We start from the raw sequence: 21471 nt of genomic DNA on the forward strand, positions 1-21471 counted from the left end.
AGTAGCTGGGATTACAGGCATTCGCCACTACATCCCACTGATTTTTGTATTTTTGGTAGAGATGGGGGTTTCACCATGTTGACCAGGCTGGTCTTGAACTCCTGACCTCAGGTGATCTGCCCGCCTCGGCCTCCCGAAGTGTTGGGATTACAGGTGTGAGCCACCATGCCCGGCCTGACTCTGCTCTTAATGCAGTGTTTCACCTGGGCAATGCCCTGCTCTTTTCTGAGTCTCACTTTTCTCACCTGAAAGAGGAAGTTGCTGTTGATAACTGAACATTTAGGCCGTGCTGAGTTTTACACTAAACATCCTATCTCTAACTCTCCCAACACTCCCACAAGGCAGGTGCTATTATCCCCATTTTACTTTTGAGAAAATAAAGGCCTAAAGAAGTGAGAAAGCTTGCCTAAACCCCTGTAACTCTTGGGTAAAAGCATTAGTGACCAATGTGTATTTGACTCCAAAGCCCAGGATGTTAGCCACAGTGCCGGGCTACTATCCTTTTATGCAATCTGTCAGACTTCTTCCATCCGTGGCATGTATTCATCTAGTTTTATTAAATCTTTATTGAATTTCCACTTAGGTGCCTTGCACTGTTCTGGGCATTATCCCAGTACTCGATTTAGAGCAAAGAAAGAGACACACACAACAACCATCCCTTGGCGCTTACATGCTGGTGCAGGTGTGTGGAGGAGGCAGATAAAGGAACACTGAAATAAGAGGGAATGATAAGTAACCCAAGGGAGGAGTCATAAAGGGCATTCTGACTCTGAGTGAGTGGGGAAGGACTCTGGGAGGTTATGTTTAAGCTGAGATCTGAGTGACAAGGAGGCCGCCTTGTAGAAGTCGGGGGAAGAGCACTGCAGGCAGTGGAGACGGTCAATGCAAAGGTCAAGGCCATGAAGTGGGAAGGAGTTTGTGTTTGAGGAACAGAAGGAGCCTGATGTGCTGGCAGCATGTGGGCTGCAGGGGAAGAAGCAGGAGAGAAGAGCAGGGACTAAGCAGGTGGTGGTAAGTGAGAGACCTGAGCTGCTTAGACCTGAGTCCAGATGTGATGGGAACCACCTGAGTTATGTGTTACAGGCATCTTTCCAGCTGCTGTGGAGGGAACCCGATAGTAAATGGGAGGCAAGGGTAGAAGCAAGAAGGTTAGGCACAAACTTTTACCGTAATTCAGGTGAGATGTGGTGGTAACTTTGACTAGGGCATAAAAGTTGGGCAGGAGAAGTAAGTTCGGGGCATGTTTGGGAGTGGTTGTCTATAGGCTCTCTAGTGTAATTTCCTTCAGGGAAATGTCAAGCTAAAAGGGCAGGAATCTGGGAGACTCAGAGGGAAATGAAAATAGGCACGCTGGGGGGGTTGCCCGGATAAGCAGCTGGCGTTCCAAAACCAAAGAGTATCTGTTTCTCACCCCCATCCCCTTTAGTTTCTAACCCTGAGCTCTGGGCCAGTGCACAGAGGACAGTGGCTTTCTGCCTTTGGCTTCCCAGCTGAGAGCTGTTGGAACGCCCCAAAATAAGCCCTGCAGAATGTGCAGCTTCCTTTGCTCTCCCTGGGTATTTTTGTAAAACATTCTTTCCCACCAAGAATGAAGAACGTTCAGAGTGATGCTGACTTTATGGGCTGTATTTAACATGCTGTTTTTTCATGATGTGTTGTCTGTTCATGCAGAGATTTCTGTATTCTGTAAACTCCCTGGTAAGGAATCTTCAATCTCCATGTGAGATGGGTCTGGAAGGCTCAGTGGGAGCCCAGAAGAGCTGGGGTTTGAAAGCCTCTCCTTGTCTTGAGGACTGGACTGTGGTCCAAGGGCACCTACCAGTCTTCTTTTTTCATTTACATTTGAATTCATAGTTGTTGGCCTCTGGCAGTTCCCTGTAATTCCTTTTAACAGACTGGGCTTCCCTGTAGATACTTACTTCATTTTTCAGGTCTTGGAGAAGTTAGGTAGTAGCTGAATCAGGTAGAGAATCCAAAATTCCTGACCAAGCCCCGTCCTCTAGCCACCAGGCCAAAGCAATTTAGCTTGTGACCTCATCCTCCTGGGTATTCCGTGGCAATCTTATACTATAATCAGCCTAAGTCCAGAGATGCTCAGAGATCGTAAACTAAGTCATCTAAAACTCATTTCTGAGGCTTCTTCATGCACCCCTCCTGCAGTCTGTAGTTACCAGGTTTTCAAAAAATTAGCATAATCTCTTAAAAACAGAGTTTTGTTATTGCTTATTCGAGTTTCTTCTAAAATTTCTTTTATATTACCTATTCATTGAGTTGACAAACATTTATTGAGTTCTTACTGTATGCCAGGCATTGTGCTAGGTGCTGGGGATTGATTCAAAGATAATTTGGAGGCGTATGGAAGGGGAGTGGATAATTACAGCACAGTGAGATAAGTGCTATAATAGGGGGATATAGAAAGAGCCAGAAATAGCACTATGAATAACATCTTTGAACAAATTGCCTTCTTTTTTCCTTTTGGATTATTCCCTTATGTATATTGCCCAAAGTGGGATTACTGGGTCATTTAAAAGATGAAAACAATTTGGCACAAAAACTTGTAATGACTTGCCTGGGGAATACAGCTCAATTTTCAACAGAGGAAGAAAAAATTGTTGACAAATCCAGATTTAGATCACTTTACCAGGAAGATCGGCAGTTTTTATACTACCCTTTCAATATGGTGGCTTTTGGGGGTGGGGGGGATTTATTCTAAACATGTTAGCCTGCATGTAGGAATCACACGTCCTCATATCTAATCTCACAACTTGATTGTTCTCACAAGAACCTAGCTGTGTACGTATTATCGTTTCCATTTTACACATGAAGAAACTGCACACTTGATAAAAGGAAGTAAGTTGCTCAAAAGCCCATAGTTAATAAGTGTGGAATGCAAGAGCCAAGCACAGTTCCTTTTATTCTTTGACTCTATCCTGTTTTCCATGCTGTGTTTACCTATTGAGGGTACCTGTGCTCTAGCCGGGGCCCGGAATTTATTTAATGAGTCACAGAGACTCTTAAGAGGACAGTCAGGCTCTATGAAATAGGTGTAGATTTTCTTACCTCCCGAAGTCATAGCCAGGGAACAATGTCCTTCTGTATGTTGACCTGAAAGGATCCAAGGGCCCATTATTCCTGACCCTGGTATTCCTGCCCCTGGCTCAGGTGCTGAAAGGCTATTTGCATAGCCCTACCATTAAAGCACAGAATCCCAAGTAAAGCTGAAACCATGCCACAGTTCTGCTGTGAAACATTTATTACTTTTCCAGTACTTAACTGTATTAAGTAAAAACTCCTGCCCCTGATATCCAGGACCTGTCATAAATGGACACCAACGTGGGTCCACTGTGGACTTCCTTGGTGCTCCTGCTTATGTATCTATAAATCAAACACATTGCCTGCCAACCCCCAGAGATACCCTGCACTTTCTCACCTTCATGCCTTAGCACATGCCTTTCCTTTAGCCTGAGATAACCTCTCCGATCTTCATTCATAGAACTCCCAATCCTCCTGTAAACTTCTGCACAGACGCCATCTTGGGAAGGGAATAATCCTTGATCACCACCTGCTCTCCCATCCATTAGAAGTGATCTGTGTTCTCTGTTCTGCTAACTCAACCACAGTTAGCTGTGAGGCAATAGAGTACAAATGTATGCTGCTTATGAGCATGGGATCTGGATTTGAATCCCGGCTGTGATGCTTCCTCACTGTCAGTTAACTTGCTTGAGCCTGAGTTTTCTCATCTGCCAAATGGGTGTGATAGAATAGGTGCTCCTCCTGAAAGCCACGATGTTAACAGGAGTAGTATAAAAATGGTCTGATTCTCCTGGTGAAGTCGTGTAAATCTGGAATTGTCAACAATTTTCCTTTCCCTTGTTGTCATTACATTTTTTTTATGATATCACCTCATGTCACCGTGTGGTATGAAAATTTGCATTGTTACCTGTGCTGCTTCTGTGGTACTTGTCCTCTCTTACTTGATGTCTTATCTCTCCTTCTAGACTGGGAGTTCTTCAAGGGCAGGGAGGGCATTGCATCTTTGAAGGCCTTGACATATGGGTACTGCTACAAAGGTTCCTGTAAGGGAAAGGAGGATTCCATACAACCTAAGTGGTGACACCAGCACAGGCTCATTACTAATCTCACGCCCCAGTCACGAGGTTTCAGGCCTGGCAGAGAACTCTGAGCTCTGTGATGTGGAGCTTTAGGCACATAGAACACAAGCTGGATAGGCCTCTGGCTCCTGCTTGAGAGACAGGAGAAAGGCTGGATGGAGCCTGTCTCCAGCCCAGCTTCTTCTGATTCAAGGAGTTGGGTGGGGCTGGCAGTTCCCTGAAGGCAGAGTGTTAGTCCTGCTTGGAACATGAAACTTTGTTTCTTTCCTGGGCCTTCCAGTGGGTCTGTTCTGTTGGTGGGAGTTTCCGACCTAGAGGAAAGGGTCACTGAAGGTATGGGTTAAGAGCAGCTCTGAAAGCCACCTGTCCCCTGACTTCTCTGTGAGTGGGGCCACAGGGAGAAGATCCCTTCATAGGTAGCTCCTCGACCCTTGCTTTGCTTGGAGACTGACCACGGAAGGGGATTCCTCTCTTAAAGGGATAGGGCTACGATTTAACGTTCTATTGTGCCACTTCCCGAAACACAACACCTGTGGCTTCAGATCCAAGTGCTTTGGAACATGAGATACAAGGTCTTCCATGCCCTGGCTACAACATTCCTTTCCAGGCTTGTGTCCCACCACATTCCTCCACATCCTCTGTCACTGGCCTCACCATATTAGTCACTTTCTCTGAGAACACCCTGAACTCATCCCCCTCAAGGCCTTTGCACATTGTGTTCCCTGGGCCTATTTTCCTCCTCCTCATCCATGGAAATCCTCTTGGGTGTTCAGGCTTCATTTGGAAGTCACATCATTTGCAGAGAACTTTTAGACCCTCAAAAGGACATTGCATGTACTCGTGCTTTTCTATGCTTTTCATTCTGTCTTGTGTGTTTCAGCATGTCCCCCCACTGAGGCTCTTCAACACCCCTAGGCATGTACAACTCAGCACCCACACCTGCTGGGTCCACACACTGCCTTATCAAAGACAGCAAGTGTTAGCAAACCTCTCCTTGGTACGTCCCTGAATGCAGAACATGTGACATTCTGTTAACTAACACTTGTGCCAGAGAGGCTTCCATAGCCCATACTGGGGTTCCCATGATTTGTTTGATCATGAGCCCAGCCATTTGAATTGTTTTTGAATTGGTCTGATATCAGCTAATTGTTAACCTTTCTCAGGTCTGTTTCCTACATACCAGGAGATGTCTGCTTAGTTCCAGGGCTCTGAGCTTTTTATTGCACTTAAGAACATAACGGTGAGGTAGAATTCAGGAAAGATTTACCTGCTGTTAACATGAACTTTTAAAAAAAGAGTTCGAAATGTAGGCCTTGTTTTTATCCCAAAGCTCCCTGAAATGTGAAAATAGCAGGAGTTTTAAAGGTGTATTTCCACCTCTAGCAGAAGAACTATCCGTATTATAGTTGTAATTATAAATTGATAAAGCCTGTGTCATGAAACTTGATTTTGAACACCTGTGTTCAAATCCTGGCTTTACCACTTACTAGTCTAGAGGTACTGGGGGAGTGGCTAACTTCCTCGTTCCTCACTTTCTTCAGCGTTTAATTGGGAAATTTTTCTTACAGGCTGATGGAAAATTTAAATAAGGTCTTGGACATGAAATTGAGATTTTATTAGTGTGTGTGTTTCAAAATGTGGATTTGGAGGCCATTTAAAAATAGAATTTCCAAAAAATTTGCATTTAAAGCAAAATACTTAGATATGTAAATTTTTGTGAAATTTTTTTCAAATGATAAAATAAATGAGTTTACAGTCAGGAGACATACAGTATCTAACAGACGTAGGGAATATGTTTGGCTTACAAGACGTGGCTTTAGTCCACATGAATTAGAATCACAGAACCATAGGCTTTGAGAAATTATGAAAGCCTTGGAAGGGGTGAACGTGAATTAGTGCATATTGTATGCAGGCTTTGTGCCATACATGCTAGATATGGAATCCCAGGAAATGGTTACATACACCTTGATGGGTAGATGATATTAACCCTGTTTTGCAGACAGAGAAGGCTGAGCTTTGAGAAAATCCTTTACACAAGTCTGATATCAAAGCCTGGAACTTCAAACTACACTCCTGATGGCTTCTAGAAATCCTTTCCGTTTACAGATATGACAAGACTTGCTTTTACATTGTTGATTTTTTATCCTCTCTTTCTCCGTCTCTGGGGGCAGCACTAATGCAGGGCCAGATAGACCTGTGAAAATCTGCAGTCTTGATGTCACATAACTTGTTTGATGAATCTAGATTAGTGTCTTGACTTTTCCTGCCAAGAATCTGCTCATAAAGTGTCTTGTTTTGAGCTCCTTTGACTGTATTCATTCATCAGCCTTTACTTGTTTTCTTCTCTTTGGGAGAGATACTTGCCATTGCCCATAATGTTTGAGGTCAGGAGTATATCTGAAGAGGGCTTTATATTTTCTTAAAAAAAATACTGGTGGAAACTCAAGTTTATTGGCTATTTCATACCATCTTCTTCTGCCATTTATGGGCGATCATGTGGAAGAGGTGGCACGGGGCTGGGAGTTTGGAGCAATGCTTCTCATCTTGAATTTGTCGCTGACCAGGGAAAATACTTCGTGCCAACTCCATCATTCCCTTTTGGGAATTCAGTGTCTTCAGCTGTAAAGAGTGAGGGCAGTACTAGGTGATTCCTAAGATTTTAAAATTCTGCATGTTTTGTGGTGTCAAAACCATCAATTTGTGCTGAGCTGCGTGATCCTGCAGCTGTTTCTCTGATAGTTTTCAATCTTTAGATTTAATCTATTCAACAATGTACAATTTTTTAAAGGGAAGCTTTTATAGACACTTCTGAAATATAACGGAGTGGGGGGGGGGATAAATGGATGTTAAAAAATAGAAAACAACCAATTAAATAGTATATAGCATGTAATTCTCCTTGGAAACTTACCACGAAATTGAGAAGTACTTTAACAACTGGTAATTTAAATTGCATTTGAACTCTGCTAATGGTTTGTTTGCATGGGAACTTCAATCATTTCACAGCGGTTCTTTAGCAAAGCTGCTTGTTCTCTTTATGGAAAAGAAGAAAAAAATTATTAAAAGAGAAGTTGACTATGGAAAAGGGAGACCACTTTCATTTGTACCTGGAGAGAAGCTGGAGAGTGTGAGTGAGACTCCCTCAGGGCCCAGGGTGGAGAGCTCGTCCTTTCAGTGAAGTTTAAAAATCTGGGAAGTCAGATGCCCTTGGCAGCTGTTGTAGAAACTGCTGCGATGTGTATCTCTCTCTGCAGGGAGAAGCTTTGGTGTTACGCAGCTTGCGGGTGAGGGTAGGGGCAACTTGTTTGGTTTGTTTTACGAAATTGCATTGTTCACAGGTTTAATGTTGGCTTCCTAACAACGCATTTCTCAGTAAGTTTGAAATGATGACTCTCTCTCCTTTCAGTGGAAATGGCTTTCAGAATTCCAATGTCCTTGAAGACCACTAGGTCTCAGGAAACTCCTTGCTTTTCTGGGCTGATCTTGATTATACTCCATTTTGCCTACTTAATTTCTTTCTGCTGTTGAGATTACTGGGAGAACGTTGAAACAAGCGTTGGAGGCCTGGATTTGTGAGTCCTGGTTTGGCTCTAGGTGTGACTCATGTGATCAAGCACAAGTCCCTCTGCCCAGTGCGTTTTGGTGTCCTTTGTCAAAGCAAGCAGTCACTTGATCCAGTGGATCAAGTGGCTCCTGAAGCAGTCACCTCCTTACCTAGGTCACTGGGTTCTCTTGTCAGTTGGAAAAGTTGAGGTGGGTCATTTAAAAAATCCCTCCCAACTTTGAACTTTGAATTGTTTTGTACACAAAACAATTGTATGATTGGTTAGGTAATGTTTACAGTGACAACAAAGAAATGGGCATGGTAGTTTTTCTGGTATGTGGATTTCTCCTGCATACATGAAAGACAAGTTTTATAACAGCCCTTGCCTTGGGATACTTGTGTGTTGGAATACATACTGTATAATCATTAGCAAAACAGGAATAGTTTCTAATGAAATCAAACCTGTAATAAGGACTGTATTAGGCTATGCTAGCATTGTTATAAATAAATATCTGAGGCTTGGTAATCTATAAGAAAGAAGTTCTAATTGGGTCATGGTTCCGCAGGCTGTATAAGCATGGCACTGGCGTCTGCTTGGCTTCTGGGGAGATCTCAGGGAGCTTTTACTCATGGTCAAAGGCAAAGGAGGAGCAGGCATCTCACATGGCAAAAGCGGGAGCAAGAGAGGCAGTAGGCAGAGGAGTTGCCACACACTTTTAAATGATCATATATCATGAGAACGCACTCATGATTATGAGGACAGCACCAAGGGGATGGTGCTAAACCATTCATGAGAAATCTACCCCCACGATCCAGTCACCTCCACAGGCCCCCCCTCCAACAGCAGGTATTACAACTCAACGTGAAATTTAGAGAGGGCACATATCCAAACGATATCAAGGATGGCTTACTGGGAAATGTCAAGATTGCTTATCCCTCTGCTGCTCACTGATGCTCACTTTCAGGCAAGGAAACTAAAGTTCAAAGGACATTAGGACCTATAGTTAGAAATTTATCTCCAAACTCATATTCCTTTTCTTTTTTTATTTGGTATAGTTCAGGTTTATCTGTTAATTTTTTTTCCTCCTTACAATCTGACTGACTTATCTCTTTGACCTCTGTTATTAAGATGAAGCTGTCTTCCCAGGAGAACTAGGAGAGATGAGATATGAACACTGAGGCATCAGCATTCTCTTTCCCCATCATTCTGAGTCAAATTAGTGAAATCAGAGTGCCAGGATCTGACTAGGAGTTTAGGAGGTATAGAAGTAAGCCACAGCCCAGTCAGAGACTTTATAAACCTGAGAATTTCTGAAGCTGATTGAGACCCTAGAAATACATAAGCAACACCCTTCTGTTTTTCATAGGTGGGAACTTTGAGGCTCAGAGACAGAGCAGAAGACAGAACCTGGTCATCTGATTCCCTGTGTTCTGCTTTTTTCATTGTTCCACTGGACGCTCATCAGAGGGAAGACCTTTCTCCTCAGTTGGTGAGTCCCACACACAAAAGGAATACCTTTGCCTTTTAAAATCAATGTGTATGTTTTAATGAGTTTTAAACATCAGCGTTTTCCACTGTAAGTATGAGCATCGGTAACTAGGATGCATTAAGAATAAGAGAAGAACTGAAATGCCCTTCCTTTTCTTGAGTTGCTTTTATGGCAATAGACAATATATAATCATGCTAATAAAATATGTGGCAAAGCAAAGGCAGAGCTCAGCTCTTGGAAGGTGGCAAGCATTGAAACTGGAGGAAAATTTGAAGTAACAATGATTTCAGCTTGCCAGCAATTGTATTGCCTCCTTCTTTCTCATTTGGCATGGAAGACAGTGTTCATGAAATGGAAAAACCAAAATGAAAATGTCATTGAACAGTGTTTGGGCATTTATGAGGAAAGAAAGCAATATTATTGAGTGTCTCTTGTTTACCCTTGTTCATGGTGCTGCTTCTTTTGTGATCTCATTTCCTTTTATGTATTTATTGTTTTGAGATGGAGTCTTGCTCTGTTGCCCAGGCTGGTGTGCAGTGGCGCAATCTTGACTCACTGCAACCTCCACCTCCCGGGTTCAAGCGATTCTCCCACCTCAGCCTCCCAAGCAGCTAGGACTACAGGCGCGCACCACTATGCCTGGCTAATTTTTGTATTTTCAGTAGAGACGAGGTTTTACCATGTTGGCCAGGCTGGTCTTGAACTCCTGACCTCAGGTAATCCACCCGCCTCAGCCTCCCAAATTGCTGGAATTACAGGCGCGAGCCACCGCGCCTGGCCTCGTTTTATTTTTATAACAACTCTTTGGGGCGGGGCAGGGCAGGCTAAATTTTCTTAGGCAAAGGGTGTGAGCCTTTGTTTTAAAGGGCCTGCTAGAGCTCCACCAAGACGTGAGTGCAAATCCCATTGTGTGCTCAGAAAGGAGAACCGTGACCAGGTAAGGTAAACTTTCCCTTGTGTTTTGGAGTACCTCTGTACTTACTGGGTGGAGTAGAACATTATATTCTAAAAGATCTGGGTGGTAAAAAGAATCAACAGTGTGGAATACCATGGGCTAGAAGGAGAGCTGAGGAAATTAGCAAGGGAATTCTGCCTGTGACTTCCACTTAGGATCCTGATTCGATGGTCCCCATTGGCTGAGGCCAATTCGTGTATGCCCCCAGCGCTGGCTTTGTACTGAGTAAATAATACACCTTGACATATTTGTGGTGTAGTTTTCCAAAACAGAGACGATGCCGTTGTGATTGAAAAAAACTTAACTTCACTTAAAAGTGTGACTGAGTTTATAGTTGTGTTTTGTCTCTCTGTCTTTTCTTAATCAGTGTATCTTAAAAGTACAACTGACTATGTGCCTATTGATCTATATCACATAAAAGGCTGGAAACCACTGGTTTGATGCTTAAATCTTAGTGTCTGTTAAAATTTCAACCATGATCTGGAATATATTCCCCCTAGCATACGTTTAAGTATCAAATGAAATATCTTTGTCACCTCCTCTACGTCTTGAGTGTTTTCAGTGTTTATAATTAAACTGTGATAAGTATGAAGCTTTGCACTTGGGCTTAAAAAAAATCAACTGTGTAATGATAGAATGGGAGAGATTTCCTTAACAGGAGCATACTGGAAGAGACTTAGAAGTTTTTGTTATTCTTAAGCTAAATATGAGTCAACAGTGGCTTTTGTTGGGAGTGGCTTCCGAAATGCTGATGCAGTCTTAGCCTGCATTTAATAGAGTATGGCGTCTAGAATGAAGTGGGTGGGTGATTTTGCAAACCTAGAACACCTGGAAACTGGCAAGTCCAGAGGTCATGTGAGCCTCAGGCACAGTTTGAACAGGACTCTAGCTTTGTTTTTCTGCAGCACTTCTTGCTCTGCCCTTTTTTGTGCCTAGGCTTCATCTTTGGAATGTTCTACCTCATGGGTCATGAGATTGCTGCCTGATGAAACCCAAACTATAGACATCCCTCTTCCCATTTTGGGGAAAGAGCCTGATTTGCTATATTCTCATAGCCTTGGCCGACTGTATATTTCTGAACCAGTCATTGAAGCTAAGATAATGGGATTATGTTAATCTGAACCAAGATTCTCGTGAAACTAAGTTTGGACATAGTCTCATCCAAACCTCATGGTACTTACACAGTGGAGAAGAGGTGGCCCCTCAAAGGAATATCTGGGTGCTGTTAGGAGAGGGAGAGAGGACTGGAAGCTCCGTGGGCAACCACAGGCCTTCTGTAAACCTCTTTAGCCCCCTGTCAGAGACCCTCTAGAGAGCCAGGCTTTAGTTCCTGCCTCACCTTCTGAAAAGGCATGAGCCAGCTGGACTCTACACGAGGATGCTGAGAGGACCAGGAATGAAGGCCAACCAAGAATTGTTGCAGGAATGAGACCATGGATTCTGCTGCAAGATTCTGGGACACATGTGCTCATGACCATCAAGAACATAGAACCTGGACAGGAGAGGGATAGCATTGCTTGTTTATGTGTGTGTCTCCAGAGTCTGCTGGGGTCTCTGGCATGGGATAGATGCTGTGTGCATTTTCATGGATAGAATAAATCTGAAGGTAGTAAGGGTCCCTTTCCTAGAGGGTGTTCTATCGGGCATTGGCTGACTCTCTGTTGGGGAGTTATAGGAATTGTCGCCCAGATGAGGTCAGACTACATGGTTTGATGAGAATGAAACAAATGACTGGACAGGCTGGGCATGGTGCCTCACATCTGTAATCCCGGTGCTTTGGGAGGCCATGGCAGGAAGATCAATTGAGGCCAGGATTTTGAGACCAACCTGGGCAATGTGGCAAGACCCTATCTCTACAACGAAACAAACAAAAAACCCAAATAACTAGACAGAAAGAGACTTTTGACTTAAGAAGTTTGTGAGGGCATAAAAAGGCAGTGAGTATGGTGGGATGACGTAACAGAAGTCCTGACAAGTATGAGATGTGCAACCCTAGAAAAACAACATCCCTTCACCCTTATCTTTTTGATCTGAGAATTAGGAACAATAATCATTGCCTTGCCTACCTCTCATGTTTGCTTAGAGCAAGTGCGTTGTTAAATGCTGACTTGTTTTGTAAACTATAAAGTGTGGTTCTTATATGATAGGTTATTACAGTTGTCTTCTTCCTTAAAGACTCATCTTGAATATAAAGAAAAAGACAATGTAAGTTCAGTGCCCAGCACAGCATTGGGAGCATTAGACATGCTCAGCGTATGCCCTTCCTGCCAACCTTGCACCTCTTCCTCCTCCGGGTTGGATAGGCACTAACTTGTCCTCAGTCCTGCAACTCGATCTGCAACTTTGCTTAATGGTGTGGGTTAGAATTGAAATAGAATTATGTATTATTATTTTTCACATTCATTTTTGCCTGAGACAGGAGGTGGAGGGTGGTAAATTCAGAAACCCAGGAAGCTCAGTGCTTGAGAGACCCCATAGAAGCTATAGTCTAGCCCATTTGGCTTCTTACTTTGTTAGATTAGATAATCACACCTGCTGCTCCAGGCATGACTAGCCCAGTGGGAGTCAGGAAGGAAATTATTTCCCTCTGTTGATAACAGTTTACAATTGTCGACTGTCGCCAAGGGCTTTCAGTTTTAATATTTCCTCTTTGGTCCTCAGAAGTATCAGGTATTAGTCTCTGCCGGAAGCAAAGCAATGGTCACTTCCGTCAGAGGCGAATGTCTTGGATGTCTATAATTACTCAGTCAGGTGCTTTCTGGGCATGTGTGAGCATTTGCTCAGCCAGCTTTTATTGCTTTTATGTTATTTGCTTCAAAAATTACAAGAGGATTTGCCGGGTCTGAGCAGTGACCTATCCAGTCCCCTGAAACTCTATGGTTCTTCATGTAACCCAGGGATGTCTTGTAGGAGGTATGTTTGCTGTCCATGAAAGTAAAAAGTAGTGATATTTCTTTCTCTCTTTTGCTTCCTTCCTCCTAATTCCACATTCTCTATTTCTTGGCTTCTGGCACAATGGAGATACTTCTGCTCTACATTAGGCATGGCCTTAGGGGATCCGAATTCTCAGGTCTTCCTCAATGGGTTGCTGTGTGGTAGACGGCATCTGAAGTGTGAATGGATAGAGAGCTCTTTGTAGATTGTGGCCAAATATTTACCCCTGGTTCATAGAGTATGTGTTTGCTGCCCTGATCTCAGTGTTGGTCTGGATGTTAGTAAACCACATGATCTTTAGGAAACTATGTGAATTAGGTTTAGTTTCTGACCTTGAGAAACTTATAGTTAGGGGAAGACACAAACATAAAAGAGAAATACACATTAGAAACATATTCGTTTTTTTTTTTTTTTTTCTGAGACGGAGTCTTGTTCTGTTGCCAGACTGAAGTGCAGTAGTGCGATCTCAGCTCACTGCAACCTCTGACTCCCGGATTCAAGTGATTCTCCTGCCTCAACTTCCTGAGTAGCTGGGACTACAGGTGTATGCCACCACACCCAGCTAATTTTTGTATTTTTAGTAGAGGCAGGGTTTCACCATATTGACCAGGATGGTCTTGATCTCTTGATCTCATGATCCGTTCGCCTTGACCTCCCAAAGTGCTGGGATTACAAGAAACATTGCTTTCTTTATGATACACCTTTATTAATCACCAGATATATTTCAGGCTTTTTGCTAAGTGCTTGGGAAATTGAAGTAAATTATAGTCTCAGATCTCATGGGGCATGGATGAAGGGTTGGGAGAAAAAAAAAAATAGGCCAGGCGTAGTGGCTCACGCCTATAATCCCAGCACTTTGGGAGGCTGAGGCGGGCAGATCACCTGAGGTCAGGAGTTAGAGACCAGCCTGACCATCACGGAGAAGCCTCATCTCTACTAAAAATATAAAATTAGCTGGGCATGGTGGCGCATGCCTCTAATCTCAGCTACTTGGGAGGCTGAGGCAGGAGAATTGCTTGAACCCAGGAAGCGGAAGTTGCAGTGAGCCGAGATCGCACCATTGCTCGTCAGCCTGGGCAACAACAGCAAAACTCTGTCTCAAAAAAAAAGAAAAAAAAAGCTTTGATTAATATTATCTCACAATTTCTGAAATTTGGGAGCAGCTTGGATGGGTGCCACAAGGTCTGTCACCACATTGCATTCCAGGTGTTGCTGGATTTGCAGTCTCACCGGAAGGCTGAACTCCGGGGAAGATCTACTTGCTACCAAGCTCATCACATGATGGTTGGCAGGATTTCCCACAGATTATTGGGCTGAAGACTTCAGTTTCTTGCCATGTGAGACTCTCCATAGCACAGCTCACATGGCAGCTGTCTTCCCTCAAAGTGAGTGAGCAAGAGAGAGTCCCTGAGAGGCAAATCACAGTCTTTTTATAAGTTAATCCTGGAGGTGACACGCTGTTCCCTCTGCCTCATTCTCTTTACTAGAAGCGAGTCACCAAATCCAGGCCACACTGAAGGGGAGGGGTGAGTATGAGCACAAAGGTATGAATACCAGGAGATGGAGTTACACAGAACCATCTTAGGGGCTGCTCACCACAGATTCCCCAGGTTTACATGGCTGTGCTAAGGTGGAAGTGGGCGTTGCCTGAAGCTATTGAGTAAACCCAGCACACCTCTGTGGATCAGTTTTACTTGAAGACATTTTTTGGGGAAAACTCCATTTAAAACTCTTGAGAGAAGCATTGATACATAATAGCACGGGATGTAAAATTGGCATGGCTTTTAAGAAGAAAAACACAACTTTTCAATTCATGCTGTGTTCCCTTACCTCTATATTTTTGCCCTCCTCAGTGATTAGAACTTTTTTGGTAGAAATATCTAAAGGTTCTTGCTTGAGCCCTTTGCTGTATGCGTGAGACACCAAGACTTGGAAAGGGCACAGACTCTTCCAGGGCCACAGAGCCAGGGGGAGTCAAGGGAGGAACCATCTGCAGCTCCTCTCCCTGCCCCACCTTCCACCGCTCCACACAGTCTCTGCTGCATAATGAGTCTGTGCAACTTTTAGGCATGTTTTCTCTTCTTTTCTCAACCTCTCTCCTGTCCCAGAAACAGATTAGGAAAAATAGGTCAAAAATTGGAATCTTGAGCTTTGATTTTGTCCTTTTAGTTAAATTTCAGGGGTCTGTATCTCCTGGTGGGCCATGCTGTGTCCTGAAAATGTGCATAAATCAGTATTACACGGCTCAGACAGTGTGTCTCTGCAGTTACGAATAACATTTGTTTTAGGAACAGAGAGCTGATATACGACATTACTTTGAGACTGACAAGACCAGACATAAAATCTCAGCCAATACCCTTTGTCTGGCACGGAGTTTCTTTTCCAGAGCATCCTTCGCTTCCCTCCACCAAAGCAGTCCTTTTCAAAATCAAGCTCCGCAGTTTATTTTATAGAAGATGACACGTTCCCTTAGAGTCCACCTTCATGTAGCTAGAAAAATCAATGGAAATTGGAGCCTTAAAATTATGGTCAAGCTTGTTAGTGACTTTACAGCCAAATTGAGGAACGCATGGCTTTGGTCACTGAGAATGTGGTTGGCCAGAATATCAATTCTGCTACCTACTCCATGGTCCCTTTCAACTCTCAGCATTTTTTTTTATACTCATCTTATTTTTTTATTTTTTATTTTTTGATGGAGTCTCGCTGTCGCCCAGGATGGAATGCAATGGCACGGCTCACTGCAGCCTCTGTCTCCCAGGTTCAAGTGATTCTCCTGCCTTAGCCTCCCAAGTGGCTGGGATTACAGACGCATGCCACCACACCCAGCTTTTTTTTTTTTTTTTTTGGGGGGGGGGGTTTTAGTGGGGAGGAGGTTTCACCATGTTGGTCAGGCTGGTCTTGAACTCTTGATCTCAAGTGATCCACCCTCCTTGGCCTCCAAAAGTGCTGTTACTACAGGTGTGAGCCACCATGCCTGGCCAACTCTTCTTGTTATTAAAGTGTTTCTTACCAATTATTTCATTTTTATGAAAAGTACCTAGTAGGAAATAGAGTTTTAGTTGACCAAGGACAACACGGTAAAGAGGAATTTGGAGTAGGAAGACTATCACATTAGTCACTGAATCAATCCTACCTAGTTCACTTAGTTTTTTTTTAACCTGTTTTCACTGCTGCAAACCATGCAGTGAACAGTGCCTACTTCAAAGAGTCTTTGGTGCTCTCAAAGCAGCGTAATGTCGATAAAGTGCCTATTGAGTGTGGTACTTCTTATGTAGTTGGTACACATTAAATGTTAAGTTTCTGATCACCTTAAGGGTCTGTAACTCTTTGCTGGAGATCACCCTTAGTTCTTTTCTTTGTTAGGCCATTATCTCATGTCCTGTTTACAGTGTCCCCTTGGCTTGGCCCAGACCTGCAGCATTTGTTTGTTGGTCACCCCAGATTTCATCCTTCCTGAATCATTAATAGCCTCAACATTTTTAATTTTGCATAATGACTCCCAAGACCTAACTACAAACATCATAATGTGCTCATGTTTTCTGATACCTGGAAATATAGTGACTCTGGGTACAAAATCTTCATCCACTGTGTTTCATGGGGAAGGCTTATTGGGCATCACTACTGGAAACTAAGTGTTGATTTGAATGACAGGACTGTTTAGTCCAGAGGGTGAACTCTACTCAGGTGCCATTAGCAACCTCTTCGTCTGTAAATGGAAGTGTCTCTGGGAGCTGCTCAGCTCTGACCCGCTTTGGGTCCTTTTTGGACTTCTTCAGGATGAGATCACCTCGCCCTGGTTCAATGCCAACGGGCTTGAGTGATATCAGTTATTAAAAATGATCTAATATTTTCCTTTCAGATCTGGGGCCCTGGCTCATTCTATGATTAAGCCAGTGATTTATTTATAATATGGTACGAGATGGCTGCAGCCACTCTATGATGTAATCTAAGAATGACATGAAAACAAAATAGGCTTTTACATAATGAAAGTATTCCTGCAGTATACTTTATAGCAAGGCTTTTTTTCCACCATTGAGAATGGAGATATATTCTTTTTTTTCTTTTTCTTTTTGAGACAGGGTCTCGCTCCGTTGCCCAGGCTGAAGTGTAGTGGTGCAATCTCAGCTCACTGCAACTGAGAATGTAGATACATTCTTTACTTTTACTTCCACTCCTGTTTAAATCTTCTTTTCCCATTTATGACACTTAAGGCCTTTAAGTCAATTTTTAAAAATCAGCATTCACAACTCCTCAGTCTCTGGTTACTCTTTTATTCTTGTCATTTTCTTCATTCCCCATCCCCCACTGCCACCCTCCATGGCCTCTGTGTGTAGCTGCTGCTCGCCCCCTGCTCAGCACTCCACAGTCCTCACCATTCCTCTGCTTATGCTGTTTCTTCTGCTGGAATGCTCACCCCAATCCTAACTTTTCTTCTGCTAAAGGCATACTTCACCGGTTCCTACAAATAGCATCCTTCTATAGCCAGCTCAAATTCACATCTTCCTTCAAGCCTCCTGTGCTGCTCCTGCTCCTTGTCAGAAACCCTTTATCTGTGCCTCTTGTGGAACTTAGTACAACAGCAATCTCCCACCCCTACTCCAAGGGCTATTCACAGACTGTAAGAGTTAAGGAGGAGAAATGACTTAGAGGAATGGGGTGAGGGGCTTTGATAGTTCCAGGTCTGCTCCTAATCGTGAGACCTAGTCAGTCAGTCATGGCTCATCACTGTGGTTCAGTTTTTCTCAGCTGAGGAATGAGTGGTTTGGATTTTATTTAACATGGCCAAATGATGTGTTGGTAGTGGTTTCTTGAGGTACTGTGCTGAGAAGGACTCTGAGGCTGCATCCTGACTGAGTTAATGATCACTTAAGAATATCGCCATGGTTGTGGTCAGGGAGTGGAGAGTGAAGGCATATGAGAGGTATTTGGGCTGCTTTTGGACTAGGAGATTTAAACGTCTCTTTTTGTTCTACCTTCTGGATGCTTTGATTTACTGACTTGTAAAAGTGTCTTGCCCAAGATCACATAGCCCATTAGGTTTTAGAAGCGGATTCTCTGATACAGAAATGGTTAAAAGCTACACATTTGACTCTCACATTCATACATGTGGGCTGGCTGTGGGAGATGAAAAGCTAGACTAAGAAGTTCTAGAAGATCCATGACTTATTGAAAACACAAGACTACTCAAATTCTGTATGTCCTTGAGGTTGGATGGGGTCACCTTTCACCTCTTTGTCTTCTTTGCTTCCTAGGGGTTATAATGTCCGCACTATTCAAATGTATGTCAAAGATGGCAGTTCAAGGTCAAGGTCAGAAAGGCAGGTGATCCTGCCAGGGTCTTAATTGGATCAGCCTTACCCCATGAATCCATTAGATCTCCTGTTCCCCTTCTTCCAACTCCAGACAAAATGCTTAGCTCTCTGCAAGGAGCCCAATTGCATGAGCAGTAGGTCAGCTCAGCAACCAGGTGATTGAACGCTGGGACAAGAATAAAGGAAGGAAAGAAGAGGGAATTTTAGGATGGCTGAAGGTGCCGGAAACTTGAACCCTAGAGGAATGGAGAAGGAACTGGAAGTGCTTACTGTAAAGAAGAAATAAAGGGGAGGGAGGAGGAGAGAGCAGAGCAGGTGGTGCTCTCCTGGGACTCTGCCATGGAAGGGGTGCAAACTCACTTTTTGGGACCTCTGAAAGAGTTCTGGCAGCAGTGGGTTGGAAGCTAGAGAAAGATAGTATGAGAATGTTGATGTTTTCTCCATGTTTATTGAAAATGCTTAATGTTTTAATATTAAGAGCAAACCACAGATGGAATGTGCCTTTCAGGAGGTCGAAGTTCACAGTCACTGCAGATGTTTAGGTGGGGCTGATGCAGTTAGGTATTTTCTATTTTAGGTATTTTGTGGCGAGGATAAAGTGTTATACTTGATGACTTTTAAGGTCCTCCCTGTCTTAAGAGTCTAGAATTTTTTAGACATGTTTTTGTGTACATTTAAATAATTTCCATTTTAAAATGAAGGCTCTTTGGAGTCAAGTGCTTGTTCCTTTCTCCATGATCTTGGCACACATAAATGCTGACTTATCTTGGACAATCTCTTCTCCACTTAGCATTATTGAAGGAAAGGAGACTAACTGAAGATGTCTTAGAATTTTTTTGTACTGAATGTATTTTTGAAGATGATTTCTATGTTTCTTTTCAGGGTAGTTCCAGAGAAGTCTCTTCTTTTTTTTTTTGAGACGGAATCTTGCTCCGTCGCCCAGGCTGGAGTGCAGTGGCCGGATCTCTGCTCACTGCACGCTCTACCTCCTGGGTTCCCGCCATTCTCCTGCCTCAGCCTCCCGAGTAGCTGGGACTACAGGTGCCCGCACCTCGCCCGGCTAGTTTTTTGTATTTTTTTAGTAGAGACGGGGTTTCACCGTGTTAGCCAGGATGGTCTCGATCTCCTGACCTCGTGATCCGCCCGTCTCGGCCTCCCAAAGTGCTGGGATTACAGGCTTGAGCCACCGCGCCCGGCCGAGAAGTCTCTTCTTTAGGACTCCTCCAACCACCATCCCCTTTTGTCAATGATTTGCTGTTTTTATACTACCAGAATGCTTTGTTTATACATCCAATAAAGCATTCACACCACTTCAGTCTGCTGTATGAGCCAGTTTTCACAATCTGTCTTCTCCTCTAGATTGTAGAAGCTCCTCGAGGACATGGATTATGTCTTTTTCCATAGGAGCTCCCATGTCATCTAGTATAATGGTTTGCAAATAGTGATAATGATGACTCATTAACTTGACTGTTTACTGAGCACCTACTATTTGCTAGACACTATTCCAGGTGATGGGACTAGAACAAATGTTAACAAATAAGACAGAAAAATTAATGAGTAAATATGTAATATTTACATTGTGATCTATTAGGTTGGTGCAAAAGTAATTGCGATTTCTGCCACTACTTTTAATGGCAAAAGCCGCAATTACATTTACACCAACTTAAATATATTAAGAAGAAAAATAATTGAGGTTAAAGGCATGAGGAGTAGGGAGTACACAAATATAAGTTCACTGGCCTGAGAAGGTCTTGATGGTAAGCGTATATGTGAATGGAGACCTGAGTGAAACGAGGTAGCAAGCCAGAGATGTGTGGATGGGAGGGACTGGAGGAAGAGTGTGTAGGACTGACTGAAAACAAATGCAAATAACCTGAACTGAAGCATGCTTGGGACACGCCGGAAAAGTGAGGAGGATAGTGTGGCTAGAGTGGAGTGTGTAAAAGTGGTCATGCATGCCAAATAAAAATAGTTACAACAACCAGTACGGCATGCATCAGAGATATTGTGGGTTCAGTCGCAGACCACCACCGCAATAAAACAAATATTGCAATGAAGCGAGTCGCACAAAATTCTTGGTTCCCAGTGCATATAAAATTTATGTTTACACTATACTGTAGTCTCTTAAGTGTGCAATAGCATTATGTCTAAAAATACAGTGTACATACCTTAATTAAAAAGTTTATTGCTAAAATATGCTAGCAATTATCTGAACTTCCAGTGAGTCCTGCTTTTGCTGATGGAGGGTCTGGTCATGATGCTAATGGCTACTGACTGATCAGGATGGTGGTTAGTGAAAGCTGGGGTGGCTGTGGCAGTATCTGAAAGTGACACAACAATAAAGTTTGCTGCATTGATTGACTCTGCAGAGAAAGAGTGATATCAAGCTGTACCACTTCTCTGTAGCATGTGATAATGCATGATATCATTTTACCTCCAAGAAAACCTCTTTCAAACTTGGAGTCAGGCTTCTCAAACTTTGGATCTGCTTTGTCAATTAAGCTTATGAAGTATTTGATATCCTTTGTTGTCATTCAGTGATGTTCACAGCATCTTCACCAGGGCTAGATTTCATCTCAAGAAACCATTGTCCCTGTTCGTCCATAAGAAGCACCTCCTTATCTGTTCAAGTTTGAACAAAAGATTACAGCAACACAGTTGCATCTTCATTCCGCTTCTAATTCTAGTTCTCTTGCTATTTTCACCACATCTTCAGTTATTTCCTCCACTGGTCTGGAACTACTCAAAGTCGCCCATGAGGACTGGAATAAATTTCTTCCAATCTCCTGATATTTTGACCTTCTCTTATGAATCACAAATGTTCTTAATGGCATCTAGAATGGTGAATCCTTTTTAGAAAGTTTTCGATTTACTTTGTCCACATTCATCTGAGGAGTCACTATCTATGGCAGCTAGAGCCATATGAAATGTATTTTTTTAAATAATCAGACCCGAAAGTTGAAATTACTCTTTGATCCATGGACTGCAGAATGGATGTTGTGTTAACAGGCAAGAAAACAACATTAATCTCTTTGTATATCTCCATCAGAGATCTTGTGTGACCAGGTATGAACAGAAATACTTTGAAAGGAATCTTTCTTTTTTTTTCCCCTCTTTTCTGAGCAGT

At 43.0% G+C, this 21471-nt stretch overlaps 1 protein-coding gene across 2 annotated transcripts in view; it reads left to right on the forward strand.

Moving 5' to 3' along the window:
* LPP (LIM domain containing preferred translocation partner in lipoma) overlaps positions 1-21471 on the forward strand; it is a 751777-nt gene that overhangs the window by 62853 nt on the left and 667453 nt on the right. For both annotated transcript variants that reach the window (XM_026455659.2, XM_026455658.2), the window contains exon 2: positions 9021-9143. The gene's annotated coding sequence lies outside the window, so the exon portion shown is untranslated. The remainder of the gene's footprint in view (positions 1-9020; positions 9144-21471) is intronic.

The sequence above is a fragment of the Piliocolobus tephrosceles genome, chromosome 2 (assembly GCF_002776525.5).
Source record: "Piliocolobus tephrosceles isolate RC106 chromosome 2, ASM277652v3, whole genome shotgun sequence".
In the NCBI taxonomy this organism is placed as follows: domain Eukaryota; kingdom Metazoa; phylum Chordata; class Mammalia; order Primates; family Cercopithecidae; genus Piliocolobus; species Piliocolobus tephrosceles.